The sequence below is a fragment of the Bufo bufo genome, chromosome 8 (assembly GCF_905171765.1).
Source record: "Bufo bufo chromosome 8, aBufBuf1.1, whole genome shotgun sequence".
NCBI lineage: Eukaryota > Metazoa > Chordata > Amphibia > Anura > Bufonidae > Bufo > Bufo bufo.
Genome location: NC_053396.1, coordinates 211,378,056 through 211,384,434, shown reverse-complemented (window position 1 = coordinate 211,384,434; position 6,379 = coordinate 211,378,056).

The following is a 6,379-nucleotide window of genomic DNA, read 5'->3' as shown; positions in this document are numbered from 1 at the left end:
CTGCTGTTGGAAGCTGTTTTTCTGAGCAGTTATGTCAATGTTACCAGGGAGATTTACACTGTGTGAATGAATATAGAGTTCTGCAGTATGGAGACCAGACAACATGCTGGCAAGTTTATGTACTGTCTGAATGAGCTATAATACCATCCAAACAGATAATTAGGTACAAAGAGAAATGAGAGGATGGATAGATATAAAAGAGATAGATAGATAGATTTAAGATTAGATGGATAGAATAAATTTAAGATAGACAGATAAGGGTGGGTTCACACTAGCGTTAGGGATTCCACTATGGCTTTCCGTTATAACATGGTTACAATAGAAAATAACGAAATCCATAAGACAGAAGTCAAAACGGAAGCCTTTAAGAGGCATTCCGTTTTGATCCGCCCTAATAAAAGTCTATGGGAATCATAATGGATCCGTCTGCTTCCCGTTATGCAAGACGGAAAACAAAGTCCTGTCGAAAGGACTTTTTTCTCCGTTCTGCATAACGTTAACGGGACGGATCCGTTACGATTCCCATAGACTTCTATTAGGACGGAAAGCACAACGGAATGCCTTTTAAAGGCTTCCACTTTGCATTTCGTCATAATACAAGTCTATGGGCAGGACTGGACACCTGCTGCCCATAGACTTGTATTATGGAGGATCATGACGGGATGCCTGTTAAAGGCTTCCGTCTTATGGATTCCGTTATTTTCTGTTATAACCAGGTTATAACGGAATCCATAACGCTGACGTGAACCCACCCTAAGATAGATGGATGAATAGAAGGATAGAGAGATAAAGATTTGAGATAGATAATAAATAGTGATGCTGAAGGGGGTCACAGGGCTGATAACAGCTCTTCCTCATATTGACTCGAATGGAAGAGGAAACTATACAGCACTGACACAAAAATAGACAGCGTGCAGCATAACCATTGAAGACAGGGGTGTAGCTATGGGGGCCAAACTCAGAAGGGGCCCACCCTGGATGAGGATTAAAAGATTTTATTGTCAGGGCAAGAGTATTATACAATTACATCATATAAAGTGACACTGGAGGAAACGGACGGAGCAGTTGCTAGGCTTCATCTGAGAGGTTGATCTTGACTGGCCGCAGGAGTGGGGGTTGCATGAAAGGGGGGGGGGGGGGCCCGTTCGAAAATTTCAAGCTGATTGGCGGGGGTGCAGAGTCAGACCCATAGACCCATATGGGAGTTCCGAAAATAGCCAGGCACTGGCTCAGGTATTTCCAGCAGTCTCTTAAATCATTTCTATGGATCTTCCCCCTGGGAAGGTGCCTGAGCAATAGGTTCTAGTCTGCTAGCGTCCTGCAAAGATGTGCTGTTCTGTTTGTCTGCCCATGTACGGATTTCTGCCTGCATCCTAACCTCTGCTTGATGTCTTTACTGACCCTGAGCTGTTTATAGGATTGCACAACCTCTGACTACGGTATTGCCTGATCCCTCTGTGCTCTGCACCAGTATCTCTTGACCCCTGTGGGTCAGTATTCACCTGAAAAGAGCCTACTCCAACAGGTAGTGGCCTGGTGGTTTCCCTGCAGCGAAGTCCAGATCCGTGTATGGGGTTAACCTCTTCAGGACACATGATGTACCGATATGGCATGTTGTCCAGGTACTTAAGGACACATGACGTACCGGTACGTCATGTGTATTTCCGATCACCGCCACCCGGCTGGTGATGATCGGAACAAGGTGCCTGCTCAAATCAGGCACCTTGGCTCAATAACACCCCCCCCCCCCCCCCCCGTGGTATTGAGCCAAGGTGCGCAAACCGCAGGTCAATTCAGACTTGCGGTTTGCGGCTTTTTATGTTGCGGTGGCGGTACAATCGGGTCCCCATGGGGCTGTAGGAGGGACCAGATGGCATGGAAGGCAGCGCGATGCCTGCGAGATCCAGCCCCCTGGATCTCACAGGCCGGAAGCTGTATGAGTAATACACACAGTATTACTCAAACAGCCAATGCATTCCAATACGGAAGTATTGGAATGCATTGTAAAGGATCAGACCCCCAAAAGTTGAAGTCCCAAAGTGGGACAAAAAATAAAGTGAAAAAAATAAAGTTTTCCCCCCAAAATGAAAAGTTTCAAGTAAAAATAAACAAAAACATCATTTTCCCCAAATAAAGTAAAAAAAAATAGGTAAAAAAATAAATAAAGTAGACATATTAGGTATCGCCGCGTAGGTATCGACCGGCTCTATAAACATATCACATGACCTAAACCCTCAGATGAACACCGTAAAAAATAAAAACTGTGCTAAATAAACAATTTTTTTGTCACCTTACATCACAAAAAGTACAACAGCAAGCGATCAAAAAGGAGTATGCCCACCATAATAAGACCAATCTAACCGTCACCTCATCCCGCAAAAAATTAGACCCTAGCTAAGATAATCGCCCAAACACTGAAAAAACTATGGCTCTCAGAATATGGACACACTAAAACATGATTTCTTTTTTTGTTTCAAAAAAGATATTATTGTGTAAAACTTGCATAAATAAAAAAAAAGTATACATATTAGGTATCGCCATGTCCGTATCGACCGGCTCTATAAAAATATCACATGACCTAACCCCTCAGATGAACACCGTAAAAAAATAAAAACGGTATAACAAAAGCCATTTTTTGTCACCTTACATCACAAAAAGTGTAATAGCAAGCGATCAAAAAGTCACACGCACCCCAAAATAGTGCCAATCAAACCGTCATCTCATCCCGCAAAAATCATATCCTACCCAAGATAATTGCCCAAAAACTGAAAAAACTATGGCTCTTAGACTATGGAAACACTAAAACATGATTTTTTTTGTTTCAAAAATGAAATCAGTGTAAAACTTACATAAAAAAAAAAAAAAGTATACATATTGGGTATCGCCGCGTCCGTGACAACCTGGTCTATAAAAACGGACAGCGGCAATGTGCGTTCCGCATTTTGCGGACCGCAAATTGCCGGCACTAAGAGAATATGCCTATTCTTGTCAGCTATTGCGGACAAGAATAGGACATGTTCTATTTTTTTCAGATCGGAATTGCGGACCCGGAAGTGCGGGTCCGCAATTCCGGATCCGGGCGCACATGGTGCGGCCCCATAGAAATGAATGGGTCCGCAATTCTGTTCCGCAAAATGCTGAGCGGAATTGCGGATGTGTGAATGGGGCCTAATGCTGTGTAAGGAGCAGTGTCCATAGTGTACATGTTTCTCTGAAAATATCAAGTTGACAAGGTTTGACTTTTTTTTCCACAAAAAGTTGAATAATGAAAAACAAAAAAATAAATAACGGACTTCTATCCCCAGCTGATGGTCTGGGACATATGAAACTGTATGAGAAGAAAAGAAAGACTTTATTTTTTGTTGTTTTTTTACATAAACATGTAGTTTTATTGTACAGCCTGAACAGTCTTTGAAGTATGCTTCGTTTCACATAGAATTACAGTTGAGAAACATACATTTCCATCACTCCTAAAGAATATTTCTCTTTGGCCAGTTTCACTCAAGAGTAATACAGACACATTGCAGTGTCGGAATTAGGGACCATTCACACGTCTGCAATTTGCGGAACAGAATTGCGCACCCATTCATTTCTATGGGGCAGCACGATGTGCGGACCCGCACTTCCGTTCCCGAAAAAAATAGAACAATTGCGGACCAGAAAAGGCATATTCTATTAATGCCGGCAATGTGCAGTCTGCAAAATGCGGAACGCACATTGCCGCTGTCCGTGTTTTGCGGATCTGTTGAGGACGTGTGAATGGACCCTAATGGCCACAAAATGGATTAGTTTTGCCCTTAATGCATTCTGAAAGGATAAGGATCCGTTCAGAATGCATCAGTTTGCCTCCGTTCCGTCTCCATTCCGCTTTGGAGGCTGCTTGCAGCGTTTTGGTGTCCGTCTGACGAAACTGAGCCAAACTGAGTCCGTCCTGACACACAATGTAAGTCAATGGGGACGGATCCGTTTTCTATGACACAATCTGGCACAATAGAAAACGGATCCATCCTCCATTGACTTTCAATGGTGTTCAAGACGGATCCGCACCAAAGGAGGGTGTGAAAGTAGCCTCACACAGTAGATCATTATCACGATGATAGTTTAGGTCATTGGACTCATAATTCGGTTGATCTTTGTGGCCGAAATATAGGGGCAACAATATGTCTGCAGTAGGCTTAGTTTAAAAAGGGCTTCGCCTTTCATAACGACTTTTCTTTTCTTTCCTCTCTTCTCTATAGAAGTGATAAAAACCACAGTCCTGTAATTCCTTCAGTCTCACTAATGTCTACGGTACTGTGTAGTAAAGTGAGGAAGCGCACTCTGTTCAAGGGTGTCACCGGTGCCAATCAAGGGCTTGTTATGCCGTTTATCAAAGTAATAAAGTATTGAGGCACTCAGGTTGGATGCAGCATCCAGCGCCCCAGAATACCGCTACCCACCACTCAGATAACATGACCACTGATGAAGGTCCACCGTGACCGAAACGTCTGGTCAGAAATATTTTGTTGTTGATGCTTATATACACCATGGGCAAATGGATGATGCAGAGATTATGAAATAAACCTCACTTGAATTGCAAAAATCTCAACCTGAGTGCCTCAGTACTTTATTACTTTAATGTCTACGGTACAACAGTATATCAAACTTTCAAATAGTATTATTTTGAAAGAGAACCTGTCATTTCTGCTTACATGTTGGTTTTAGAGTATATTTCTATTTGCTACGATATAAATCTACAGCATTGTTTTTTCAGAACTTTACGTTACGTTGTGCCGTTTCCTTTTTTTTATTCCTGCTAGAAATATGGAAATGGCAATGGAAACAACCAGTTGCAAACATATCTGTACATCTCTAGGAGGAATAACCGAGGAATGGTACAATGCAGCATTTTAAGAGGCTCCAGAATTGCTATACTATGGGGAATATAAATATTTAGTAAGCCATGTGGAGAGCTTACAGGTCCTTTTGTGCAGAGCTTACAGGTCCTTTTGTGCAGAGCTTACAGGTCCTTTTTTAATTCGCATTTTGTAACCTATGTCATTTGTTTTATGCTACACGTAGGGAACTGAAAATCAAAAAGCTAAAGTCAGGCCATGTTCACAACGGTGTCACACAATGGACACACTGGCGGAAACCAACAACCCCATAAGTCAACAAGGACTATCAGGCTCTGCTCGTGTCCTTCTTGTAATGGATCCTGCACTGTGACATGGTTTACATTTATAATGGAAACCACGATGCAGGTGCAAATAGAGACTAGCATCTTCTATAACATACAGAAGGCCACGTATATACGATCAATGAAGCAGGCCGTGGCAACTGATCAGATACTTGTAATTTCTAATCTTTACTTGCGATATTGGCCGCATGGTCTTCACCGGCATTCATACTGTACGCGGCAATAAGTGCATCAAAAACAAGGAGAGAACATCTCCCTAAAACTAACCAAATAATGTTTTTCTAGACAGAAACAGCCTCTAGCCTAGGGCTTCTTGAGGTATAATCTGTTTGGTCTCAGAAGACGACTCACTTTGAGACATACACACCACACAGTCCATGTAACATGTAACGGTGCAGCTACAGAACAAGGACAACAAAAACACTGGAAGATTTCTATTATTGTTAGACTAGTAACACCTTCATCCGAATATTAAAGTCTAACGCCCCTTTCACACAAGCGAGTTTTCCGCGCGGGTGCAATGCGTGACGTGAACGCATAGCACCCGCACTGAATCCTGACCCATTCATTTCAATGGGTCTGTGCACATGGGCATCAGTTCTGCGTTGCGTGAAAAATCGCAGCATGTTCTGTATTCTGCGTTTTTTTCACGCAGCCCTGGCGCCATAGAAGTGAATGGGGCTTCAGTGAAAAACGCATCCGCAAGCAAGTGCGGGTGCGATGCGTTTTTCACCGACGGTTGCTAGGAGATGCTGTTTGTAAACCTTCAGTTTTTTTATCACGTGCGTGAAAAACGCATTGCACTTGCGTGGAAAAAACTGAACGCAATCGCAGACAAAACTGACTGGACTTGCTTGCAAAATGGCGCGAGTTTCACTGAACGCATCCGTACACAATCCGTCACGCTCGTGTGAAAGAGGCCTAAAGGTGGCCATGCACGTTAGGCCTCTTTCACACGACCGTATGGCTTTTTCAGTGTTTTGCAGTCCGTTTTAAACGGATCCGTTGTTCTGTTTTTTGTTTCCGTTGTGTTTCTGTTCCGTTTTTCCGTATGGCATATACAGTAATTTCATAGAAAAAATTGGGCTGGGCATAACATTTTCAATAGATGGCTCCGCAAAAAACGGAACGGATACGGAAGACATACGGATGCATTTCCGTATGTGTTCCGTTTTTTTGCGGACCCATTGACTTGAATGG